At 43.8% G+C, this 12502-nt stretch overlaps 1 protein-coding gene across 3 annotated transcripts in view; it reads left to right on the plus strand.

Annotated features, from left to right (window-relative positions):
- Positions 1 to 434: 434 nt before the first annotated feature.
- KIF3B (kinesin family member 3B) overlaps positions 435 to 12502 on the plus strand; it is a 37930-nt gene continuing 25862 nt past the window's right edge. Inside the window, exon 1 of one of the 3 annotated variants that reach the window (XM_030830937.2) lies at positions 435 to 567. The gene's annotated coding sequence lies outside the window, so the exon portion shown is untranslated. Of the gene's footprint in view, positions 568 to 1484; positions 1612 to 1777; positions 1889 to 12502 lie in introns of those variants that run through there. The other 2 variants (XM_060284684.2, XM_060284685.2) reach the window with 2 other exon arrangements.

Genomic DNA, 12502 nt, shown 5'->3' on the forward strand with positions numbered 1-12502 from the left:
AGGAGTACTCTAAGGGACATGGTGACCGATTGGATGTGGGGGCCGGGTGGGGGGAGTGAAAGAGAGGGAAGGGACAGAAATGATTCCTAAATTTTTGGTTGAGTGACCGAGTGGGCCCTAAATGGGAGCTATCTCAGCAATTTGAGATGTGAAGGCGCTTTAGGAAAGGTCAAATGGCGCAACCAAGCCAGTGCGTTCCATTTTACAGATGGTGAAACCGAGGCACGAGATACTAGCAGGTGGTTGTCAGGCCATGTCGCGCTCGTCTCATACCCCCTTAGATGGGTGAAAGGACCGCAGGCTGCTGGATACCTACTAAGCGCCAATACCTGGCCCGGCCCTTCCCCGCCTGGCTCGCCCGGCTCTCCAGGTCCGCCGCTCGTGTCTCAATAAAGTTATTGAAATTGACACCGGTTGCTAAGGAAGTAGGTCGCCGAGCCGGGTTGCTAAGGAAGTGAGCGGCCTCGGTCTCTCCCCATCCGGGGCAGCGGGGAATGGCTGAGCCCACGGTTCGCAGCCGCTCCTGCCGCCGCTGCCGCCGCCGCCCGCGTTCGGCTCGGGCTGCAGGTGAGTCGGCAACGATGCGAACGACCGCCGGGCAGGGCCGATCTTTCCGCCGCCTGGGATCTTCCCGAAGGCCCGGGGCAGCACCACCGACTGGCTTTGCTGCTCCGGGAGCGGGAGCATCTTCTGCCCTGCCTCCTGGACATCTTCAGGCAGTCCGGGCGACCTCGCCCCTCCTCCCCCGGGCAGGGGTGCGGCCCGACCCCCAGACCCGGCCGCGAGGGGTCGGAGTCTGGGACCCAGCTCGGGAGGGAGGCGGGGAAGCGAAAGCTTGGGGTCCAAACCTCGACGCTGCCCCTGGCTCGCTGTGTGACCTTGGACAAGTCCCTTCCCCTCTTGGCCTCAGTTGACCTTTTTGCACAATGGGGTCCTATCACTTGCTGCTCAGGGTGGTTAAGATTATGAGAGGTGTATGTTGAAAGTGCCCTAAATGGGGAGGAGAAGGACCGAGAGTCCAACTTTAAGTCCGAGTGTCTGAATTTGAGACTTTGCATCTACACTTAGTAACTGTGTGGCCTTGGGCAAGTTAATCTCCTTGAGCCTTCTTTTCTTTATCTGTAAAATGCGTTAATGAACCAGTGTGGGAATCCAGTAAGATGGGTATGTCAAGTAGCTTGGCACATAGTAAGTGCTCAGCAAGCTGTTATGAGGCATGAAGGGTGGTTTGGGTAAGGCTTCCTGGAGGAGTTGACTTTGAGACAGGTAGGATTTAGGTGTGTAGTTCACCAGCTCATTGGATATTCCTCCCCCTGTTGACATCCCCCCCACCCTCAGTTTTACTTCTCCATTCTGCCCAGAGAAAGGGAGGTGGTGTGGACTTCTGCAAAGTAGTCCTGGTGGGGGAAACCCTGGGGTCAAGTCCTTGTAGTTGTTTGAGGTTATGGTTTTATTTTCTACTTAGGCCTTGTTGACCCTTCCAGAAGACAAAGAGTTATCTTTATGTCTTTTGAGAAGTGCTTGAAACAGTAATAGCTATTTACAAGTCTGGTTGGCCCTTGAGCAACACAGGTTTGAACTGTGTGGATGTGGATTTTTTTTTCAAGGAAGGTATGTACTTCACCTTTATATATAATGGACTTGAGCATCCGTGGATTTTGGTATCCAAGGGGGCTCCTGGAATCCCCTACAAATACTGAGGGTCAACTGTATATGATTAAGGAGCACTTTTCAGGTATATTATCTCATTTAATCTTCACATAGACTTTGCCAGGTAGGTGGTGATGTCATCCCCATTTCGAAGATGAGGAAACTGAGGCTAAGAAAAGTGAATGACTTGCCTAAGAATTTTATACCTATTAAGTGATGGAGCTGGACACATTTCCAGGTAAATCCTGTATTTTCTTCCCTGTACCCTGATATCTCTGATTTCTCAGCAGTAGCTGTTACAAAGCCACAAGGGTCTTCTTTTGTTCCTTCTGACTGCTTTGGCTAGAGGCTTTTCTTCCACTGGCAAGGAAACAAGATCTTACATAAAGCTTCATTTAAATAGATACCATCCAAAGTGGGGACCTCAAAACAAAGTTGGAATGTTTACAAGGGGCTTTTCTGTCCCCATGCCCCCTCCTCTTTAAAGTGAGAGGAGTAGGCTGGCTGGTAGGCCCTTTTGGTGCTATTGTACAATTCTGATTGCATGCTGGTGGTTTAAAAGCATGGAATCAGGCTGCCTGGGTTCAAATCTTGACTCTGCCACTTCCAAGCTGCATGCCACTGAGTAATTTTACTTCACCTCTTTGTGCTATAGTTTCATCATTTGTAAAAGGGAGATAATAATAGTATCCACTATATATAGCTGTTATGAGGATTTATTTGCACCTAATACATGTAAAGTGCCTGGCATGTTTGGTAAACATTATTGTTATTTGGGCTTAACATAGCACCTGTATTATACTTTATATTCTATTTATGATTGGTGAATGAATAAATTAAAGCATGTGCTGACGATACCAGGTCTGTCAACCTCACAGGGTCATTGCATGCATGAAACAGTAGCTGTCATAGTATTATATAAATGTCATAAATGTCAGTATTACAGAGTTGCCCCAGGAACCTGTAATCCCATGCCAGAATGGGTTGCAAAGAAAAATGAAAGCTGATGATAGGATACCAGGTTTGGTAGTCCGACCCATAGTTCAGTAAATGTTTACTAAGTCCCTTTATGCCAAGCACAGTGGGGCATGTGGAGATCAGCCCCAACTCCACATTCTTCAAGGACCTCAGAGCTTAATTTGCATATTACTAGCTTTTTTTTTTTTTTTTTTTGCGGTACGCGGACCTCTCACTGCTGTGGCCTCTCCCATTGCGGGGCACAGGCTCCGGACGCGCAGGCCCAGCGGCCATGACTCACGGGCCCAGCCGCTCTGCGGCATGTGGGATCTTCCCGGACCGGGACACGAACCCATGTCCCCTGCATCGGCAGGCGGACTCCCAACCACCGCGCCACCAGGGAAGCCCTATGACTAGCATTTGAAATGAATTTGATGTCTTTAAATGAATCCATATCTTGTGTTTGCCCTCCTCAGAGTAAAGCATCTCTTGTGTCCTCATGCTTCTGTTGGGTGCCTGGGCTAGAAGCCTTGGCTTGCTCTCTAAGTCCTTTCATCCACTGATTTATGGGTCCCTAAGAAAGAGCATTCTCTTATGCTGGCTAATAATACAGTGCTCTCTTTATGGTGTCTTAATGGTTTACAAAAATGCTTAAGGGCTTCCCTGGTGGCGCAGTGGTTGAGAGTTTGCCTGCCGATGCAGGGGACACGGGTTCGTGCCCCGGTCCGGGAAGATCCCACATGCCGCGGAGCGGCTGGGCCCGTGAGCCAGGGCCGCTGAGCCTGCGCGCCCGGAGCCTGTGCTCCGCAACGGGAGAGGCCACAACAGTGAGAGGCCCACGTAATGCAAAAAAAAAAAGATGCTTAAACGTGTCTTCACTCACTTAGTCTATCGGTAACCCTGCAAGGAAGGGAAGGTGCAGATTGAGATTCCCATTTTACAGTCAAGAGACCTGAGGTAAGAGAGGCCAGGCTGCTGGTAGGTGGCCCATTTCACACTGACCTCCAGGCGTTCTGACTCCAAGTTCAGTGCTTTTACCTCTACTGCCTCAGTTTCATTCATTCAGCATTTGCTGAACACCTGGTATGTGTCAGGCCCAGTTCTAGCCTAGGGATGTGATGGTAGAGAGGTAGGTGAGGTCCTTGCTCTCGTGCAGCTTCCATTCTAGTGGCAGCGGTGGAAAAATAGACCAATAAATGAACAAGGTCACTTGGATGGAAATAAGTACTGTGCAAACAATAAAACAGTGATGTGATGGAGAGTGACTTCCCCATGGGGATGCTGCCAATTAATTGGGTGGTCTGAGAAGGCCACTCTGAGGGGGTGACATTTTTGCTGAGACTTGCTGCCAGAAAGGGACCAAACATTTGAGAATATGGCAGAAGGAACAGCAAAGTAAAGGCTCTCAGGTGGGAATAAGCTTAGTAAGTTCTGGGAACTGAAAGAAGGCTCAGAGCAGCTGGAGCAGGTGGGCTGGGGCGCGGGAAGGGGAGAATGGTGAGATGGCCAAGTGGGGGCTGGGCTGGGGGTGAGGCCTCAAGTCATCTAGGGCCTGTGGACTAGAGTGAGGAGGTGGGACTTTATTCCAAAAGCAATGGGAAGGCTTTGAAGGCTTTAAGAAGGGGAGTGATGTGATCTGTTTTTTGTTTTTTAAAACCATCACTTTGGCCCCTGTGGCCGGTGAATTTTAAGGGGTGTAAGAATGGCAGGCAGGAGGGTAGTTAGGAGGCCAGGTGAGAGGTGATGGCGGCTTTCTAGGGTGGTGACGGTGGAGATGGTACAGGAGGATGGATTGGGGATGTGTCATGGAGGTGAAGCCAGCAGGATGGTGGTTGAGGGGAAGGGCTAGAGGAATCGGAGGCGTCTCTTGGGTTTGGCCTGCTCAATTAGGTAGATGTTGATGGTGCCAGCTGCCTCTAAAATGATGAGAGAACTTTTTGGTAAGGTGCCCTGTGTGGAAGAATTAGCTCTGGTTCCCTGTGAACCCTTGAAGGAGAGGCACAGGTGTAAACATCATACTTACAGCCTCTGGGGAGGAGATCCCTGCTTATACTGCAGGAAGATAGCCAGGTACATCTTTTTGAAGCCTCCACCTTGGACATCCGGAAGCCCTGCTTTTCTCGAAGTCTGGCTCTTTGCCAGCTAGTGGAGTGGCAGGTGTGGGCTCTGCCAGGGCAGTGCCCATCTGTCTCATGCTGTTGGCATTGCTGTCCTGACTTGAGATCTTGGCTGATGAAAGCTGGGAGGAGGCTGGCCATCTCTGCGAGAGAGAATGGAATCACTCTTGAAGCTTAGTGCCTCAAATGGCCACACTCTCCCTGCCAAAGTGGTTCTTTCTTGGCCATCGAATGACATTTCTAAAGTTTCAGAGCTTTTGATTTGGGAATCCCTGGAGAAGCTGTTGTGTTCTTGCTAGAATTCTAGCAAGGGAATTCGAGCCTTCTTTTACCGTATGCTAATTATTGCCCCTGTAAATTTAGGTTTCACAATGTTGTAAATTCAACATTGCGAATAGCAAGACTGATAATCCTACCACCTCTGCTTGGGTAGCTTTGTTTGCAGTTTAGAACGCTCTTTCCTGTGCATTCTTGTGTACTAATGTTCAGTCAGTTGAGATCACATGGCATATGTATTATCCCCAGTTTACAGATGAAGCATTGAGCTACTGAGGGGTCATTCATTTTGGTCAGTAATATGAAGCACCGATAGGTGCTGGGTTCGGTAGATCCTTGCCACTCAAAGTGTGTTCTGCATGACTGAGGCACCCATGTGCCCTGAGAGCTTGTTAGAAATGCAGAGTCTAAGTCTAGATATAATAAGCCAGTCTGCATTTTACCAAGACCCCCGGGTGTTTCCTGAGTACATTAAAGCTTGAGATGTACTCCTTTGTTAATAAGTAGCAAAACTAGGACTTGCCAAAGATAGTGATAATAAAAGTACAGGCTTACCTTTTTTTTACTGTGGTTCACAAGTACTGCATTTTTTTTTTTACAATTTGAAAGTTTATGGCAACTCTGCGTTGTCAGATGATGCATTTTTTAGCAATAAAGTATTTTTTAATTAGTGTACATTAATTAATGTACACTGTTTCTTTAGACATAATACTCTTGCACACTCAGTAGACTACAGTATAGTGTAAACATTACTTATATATGTGCTGGGAAACCAAAAAATTTGTGTGACCTGCTTTATTGCAAGATTTGCTTTATTATGGTGGTCTGGCACCAAACCTGCAGTATCTCCGAGGTCTACCTGTAATAGAAATACCTAACATTTATTGAGCCAAGTGCTGTTTTCAGCACTTTACACATGTCGTCTCATTTAGTCCTCACAGCAACCCTGTAACATGAGGACTGTTATGAATCCCATTTTCCGGAAAAGGAAAGTAGAGGCACAGAAAAGTCAAATAACTTACCCAGGTCTGATTCCAAGTCCATTGCTCTTCCTACCACTCACTTGTTCATCTGTTTTTCAGGTGGGCAGTACATCCCTGACGTCTTGTCAAAAGCCTTTCTTTCTCTTCTGTATCTGGGTAAATAACTTTAAAGGCTGATGAAGAAAACTGACTTCATAGAATGTTTGAAGAAATCAGGGGAAAAACCCTTGAGGTATTTTAACATAACCATGGGTGTCAGTTACTTCACTGATAGGCAACAAATAGATAATCTGATTTGTGAGATAGGCTACCTCTCATCCTTCTTAGCTCTAACTCAGGGCTGAAACATGAAGCAGGTAGGAACTGAGAGCTTGTATTCTGAGTCATTCGGCCCTGAACTGTTTCTTGATTCTGGTGATAACATCTGCACCCGTGAGGAGAGGGTGGCTAAAGCCCTATGCCACTGCTGACTAATTGCAAAAGATTCCGTTTTTTTTTCTTTTCTTTTCTTAATGTAATGTTTTTATTGAAGGATAAGATACAGGCAGAAAAATTAGATGATTGTAACTGTATAGTTTGTTGAATTTTCATAAAATGAACTCACCCATGATACCACCACCCAGATCAAGATATAGAACATTACCAGCACTCCAGAAGCCTTCCTTACCTCCCTCCAGAAGGGTGACCACTACCCTATCTTCTGTCACCAAAGAATATTTTTACCCATTTTTTAATCTGTAAAAGATTCAATTTTGTCAAGCCTCAGTTTTCCCTGTCTGCCATGTGGGCTCATTATTTTCCCTTCAACATCCCTTATCTCTGCAGTCTTAGAAAGATTTCTTGGTCAAGGCCTGTGCCACCACAGGAAATTCTGGTGTGAAAAGGCAGTGGGATCTGGGTGGAGACATGAATTTTAATAGCAATTCTGCCACTTGCTATGTGACCCAAGGCAAGTAACTCAGCCTCTCTGGCCCTCAGTGTCTGTATAGGCAAAATAAGGACGTGGGATAATCTTCCAAGGCTCTTGCAGCGCTGCCTGAAAGACAGCTTTGAGTTGGGTAATATTTTCCTCTTCCTTGGTGACTTCATGCAGGGCTTTCTCCCAGCCTTCCAGGGTGGGGCTTTTAGAGCTGTTTCTTGGCAGTCAGAGATCATTGCAATCAGCTCATCTTATCAGCATCACACATCTGCATTGCAGCTTGGGATGTTCTTGTTTAAGACTTCAGTTAATCTTGGTGACACGTTGTGTCTCCTCGCTTTGTCACACTGATAGCAGACACTGAGCTCTTCACACACAGGCAGATCTATCTTTTTAGTATGCTGATTTATTTAAATCATAGTTTGCATTAGAGAGCACCAGTGATAATTGTGGTGGGTGTGGTTTTATTTTTAAGTTTTTGGCAAGATATTTGCAGCAGTTGCATTTTGTCATATTTGAACATAGTGTATAAATGGAAGTGAGTCCAAGTGAAATAGAGATTGTAATAGACTACTGGGAGCTGAGACTGGACATGCTGTTACCCACTCTGGGGTTCTTAACATCCCTTTCAGCAGTGGTTTCAGGAAGGGCTTGCTTTGGGGCTTTTGTGTGTGACATAAATTACACAGAAACTAAAGCTCATAGTACTGTCTCCAGCAGCTTAGGGGACTGCAGTAACCATTATTTTATAACACATTTCAGTAACCTAAGCAAAGAAATCTAGCTAGTAAATCATAAAAGATTCCATCCAGGTAAGACAAAATGTCAGCTCAAGTTACTTAAGATAACAGCAAGAAGATAGTTCTTGGTGGAAATAGTTACTGGTTTTGCACGGTCTGCAATAGCAGGTCAGATTCTAGCCTAAGAAATATATAGTATTTTTCCCTCCTTACTTCTTCAATTGCCAGCATTTTTTAATAGAATTTTTTTTAAATTATAAAAATAATTTCCATTGAGGAAAACCCTGAAAAGATTAAATAAGATTCACTCAGAAATAACTACTGTTAAAACATCTTACTGTCCAAAGGAAAATATATTCCTAAATGTATTTTATCTCATGAATGTGCAGTTCTTACCTGTTTGCCCAGTCGTTGTCATTTAGGCAGGTTTCAATACTTAAATGCTATGAATAATGCTACAGAGAACATCTTGAAGATTATCTTTGCATAAACTTTTTTTTTTCTTTGCATAAACTTTTGTCTACATTTCTGATGATTTCTTTAAACTAGATCCTTTCATTGTTAAAAAATTTTAATTATAAAGGCAGCCTCCTTAAATAATGTTTTTAACAAGGTAGTGTCTAAATACAGTTGAAAAGGCAGACATTAGTGCAGTTTGGTGGAGAGGGATTACCTGTGCAAAGGGTATCCTGACTCAGTTTCAGCTTACTTGTTTGTCCACTTGCACAGCTATCTTTTTAGGTAGTTGCTCTCAAAGTGTATCTCCCATTTTGCATGTGGAAATGTTCACGTAACATTTCATAACCATTTTCCCATGTTTAGTAATTATGAGCTAGTAAACTTTCCCTAGCATTGGGCATTGACGTTGTTTCTGGCTTTTTATAATCACATATAGTGCTGTAGTGAATATCTTTGCTTCCCTCTCAGCCTCATAAGAGAACAATTCTAAATAAATTAGTTTGCGGAAAGTTAGAACTTTAAAAAGTTGAAAAGGAGAACTGTACATTTTCCTTCTTAAAATTTGATTAGGACCCTAAAAATATCTTCAAAAAAAAAAAGCTTTATTGAGGTATAATTCACAAGCCATAAGGTATCTTTTCATAGTTCTTGTCGCCTTCTTTGCTGCTGCTTCTTAATCTGTTTTTCTTTTTGATACAGAATTCCCTATGAGTAGGACCCAGAACCTGAGCCTTTAACATTTAAACCCTTCATTCTATGAACAGACTGTTGGCTGGTGACATTAATCAGGAATATTGTATGTACATGATCAGTTTTGTGCACTGAATGAGCTGTGAGAGCATGTCATTATGGAATTGGACAGTGAACCATGACAGTTCTGGTGGACTTTAGGCAGGGGATTTTTTTTAATGTATTTAACTCGTTACATTACTGAAACAAATTCTGTGATTTATGGGACATTCTGCTTGATCAACTTTGGGAACTGTTTACGATAAAGGTAGCATATGTGGGCAGCTTCTCCAACATTCATGTACACACCAATCACCAGGGATCTTGATAACGGGACTCTGATTTGCCTTAGATTCCGGAGCTAAACCAGGTGGAACAGAAGATTTTAGTTGACACTCAGACACAACATCCTAAATTATGTTGAACGACACGGTGAGAGTTATTCCCTTTGAAACTCTTTTGGTTCTTTTGACTATGTCAAGGAGAGTATTTGTTTGGTTCCTGTCTTTCTTAACACGTGCTAAACTGGCTTTCTTAGTTTCTTTTTTTTTTAATACATCTTTATTGGAGTATAATTGCTTCGCAATACTGTGTTAGTTTCTGTTAGACAACAAAGTGAATCAGCCATATGCATACATATTTCCCCATATCCCCTCCCTCTTGAGCCTTCCTCCCACCCTCCCTATCTCACCCTTCTACTGGCTTTCTAACCAAGAGAGATCAGGCCTCTGGCCCTAGGTAAGCTACAGTATCTAGTTCGAATTTAGTAACATGGTTGTTTGTCTTCATTTTCAGTTACCTTCTATTTACAACAAGTGATACTGGTTTTCCATTCATGGTAGTCATACGAAGTTTCTGTTAAAAAGAAATTTGGGAGTTCCCTGGTGGCCTAGTTGTTAGGATTCTGGGCTTTCACTGTTGTCGCCTGGCTTCAGTCCCTGGTCAGGGAACTGAGATCCTGCAAGCCGTGCAGCATGGCCAAAAAAATAAATTAAAAAAAAAAAAAGTGTTAAAGTAGATTTAAAGCAAAATCTTAACTAAATAATGGTACAGGTGGTGTGTGGATATGGCAGAAATTGTGAAGAGACAATCAGATGACTGACATTTAGGACACGCTGGTGTGGAAAAACGCCATGAACTTTGGAGCCCGGTAGCCCTGGTTTCTGCTTACTTTGCTGCTGATTAACTCAGTCTGCCATGTTGCTTCTCTCTCCAAGTCTCAGGTTTTTTTCTCCTGTAAATTGGGTCAGGGCAGAAGCACCTCTTGTGGGCCAGGCCTTGTCATGCTTGTCCTCCTCTAATCCTCACACAGCCCCAAGGAGCAGGGCATTTGTGGTAGTCCCATTTTGCAGAGGAGGATGTAGGCTTAGCTGGTTGAAGGAACTTGCCTGGACTCCCAGAGCTGGGAATGGTTGGGCTGGGTTTCATTCCCAGGTGTGTCTGAATCTCTTTTTTGTTATTCCAGGCCACCTCCCTCTTTTAAATGTAGAATTTGCTGTGGCTCTCTACCCAGCTGCAGGGCAGTCTGATTAAAAGGACAAGTCATTGAGTACACCTGTGATCTCACGGTAGATGAGAGGTGCTAGTAGCCCAGATGTCTGTGGACAGATCAATGGATAAAGATAATGTGGTATATACACACAATAGGTTGTTATTTAGCCTTATAAAAAAAAGAGATCTTGTCACATGCTACACAACATGGATGAACCCTGAGGTAGAATGGTGGTTTCCAGGGGTTGAGGAGACAGGGAAATGGGAAGTTGCCATTTGATAGGTATGGAGTTTCAGTTTAGCAAGATAAAAAAGTTCTAGAGATCTGTCACACAACAATGTGAATATCGTTGTCATTACTGAACTGTACACTTAAAAACGGTTAAGAGGGTACATTTTATATTATGTGGGGTTTTTTTAACCACAATTAAAATTTTCTTAAAAGTTAAAAGGCATTGGTCAGAGGGCAATCTTTTTTTTTTCCCCCCCCATCTTGGAAACTTTCAAGCATACATAAAAATGGAATAGTGTAATGAACCATGGACCCATTACCCAGCTCCAGCAGTTAGCAGCACATGGCAGTTCCGTCTCACTTATAACCTCTTACTCATCCCACCCCACCTCACCTCTGATTATTTTGGTCCCAGTCAGCATATAGCTTTATATGCTAGTGGGAAGCAGCCGCATAGCACAGGGAGATCAGCTCGGTGCTTCATGACCACCTAGAGGGGTGGGACAGAGAGGGTGGGAGGGAGATGCAAGAGGGAGGGGATATGGGGATATATGTATACATACAGCTGATTCACTTTGTTATATAGCAGAAACTAATACAACAATGTAAAGCAATTATACTCCAATAAAGATGTTAAAAAAAAACTTTATACGAAAATGCTTTTGTGTGTGTCTCTAAGAGTAAGAACCTTCTTTAAAAAATACCATTTCCACACCTAAAAATGTAACAATAATTCCTTAACATTCCTTAATGTTCAAATTTCCTTGATGGTCTCATACATTTTTAACAATCGGTGTGTTTGAATCAAGATCCAGAAAAGGGCCCTACTCAAGGGCCAAATGTTGTATTTGGTTGATTAAGTCTCTGACATCAGAGTGTAAATGTTTAGCAGAGAAACAGTTTCATTTCTTTCCTGGATCAGTACATGGAATGAGAAGTTCCTGACAGGCAGGTTCTTCCAGCTTCATAGCTTCGTGGTGGTTCAGAGCACGAGCCCCGGACATTGGGGTTGTGTGGGCAGTCGGTGCACTGTTGGTGGGAGGATAAATGGTACAGCCTGGGAAGTGGGTAGGATGGTGCCCTCTGTCAAAAAGGAACATGTGTAGTGTTTACACATCCAGGAATAACTCCTACGAAGGACCCTCGTGTGTAGCTAAAGGTATATGTTTAGGATATTCACTGCAGCATTGTTTGCACTAGCAAAGACCAGAAACTATCAGAGGTTCCCTCAGCAGGGGGCTAATCAAATACATTATAAGAGAACCGTACCATGGCATTTAGGCAGCTACTTAAAAGGTGGGGATGGGGGTGGGGTGGGGGGGCCCAAGATCTACAAAGTAAGATAGAGAATGGTGATACTATACTTAAACTTGAGTTTAAAAACAAAAAACAAGGTAGGGAAGCAATATAGATACGTTAATGCTTGCATATGCTTCGAGTATCTCCCCAGGGGTAGGGGGAAGATTTACCTGTTCACTGTATGTACAACTTGAATTGTTTTAATCTATTCATATATTAATACACATGTGTATACGCATGTGCGTGTGTTTGTGTGTTTAAAATAAGTTTAAATTAGGGTCTTTTAATAAGACAAACCTGGTTTTGAATTCTGACTGTTCCATTTAATTGCTGTGTGACCTTGAGCCAGTTAATTTCTCTGAGCCTCCCATCCTTATTTTTAAAATAAGGCTAATACTATTCCTCATAAGGTGATTTTGAGGATTAGAAGAGGAATATACATTAAGTTCCTAATGTACTATGAGCTGTGACTATTGAATACAGCAAAGCCCCAGACCCACATTGATTCTGAATTAGTGTCCTCTAGACTTGAATATATATATATATATTTTTAAATAAATTTATTTATTTTTTAAATTTATTTTTGGCTGGGTTTGGTCTTCATTGCGGCGCACGGGCTTTTCCTAGTTGCGGCGAGTGGGGGCTACTCT

This window comes from Globicephala melas, chromosome 15 (genome assembly GCF_963455315.2).
Source record: "Globicephala melas chromosome 15, mGloMel1.2, whole genome shotgun sequence".
Taxonomy (NCBI): Eukaryota; Metazoa; Chordata; class Mammalia; order Artiodactyla; family Delphinidae; genus Globicephala; species Globicephala melas.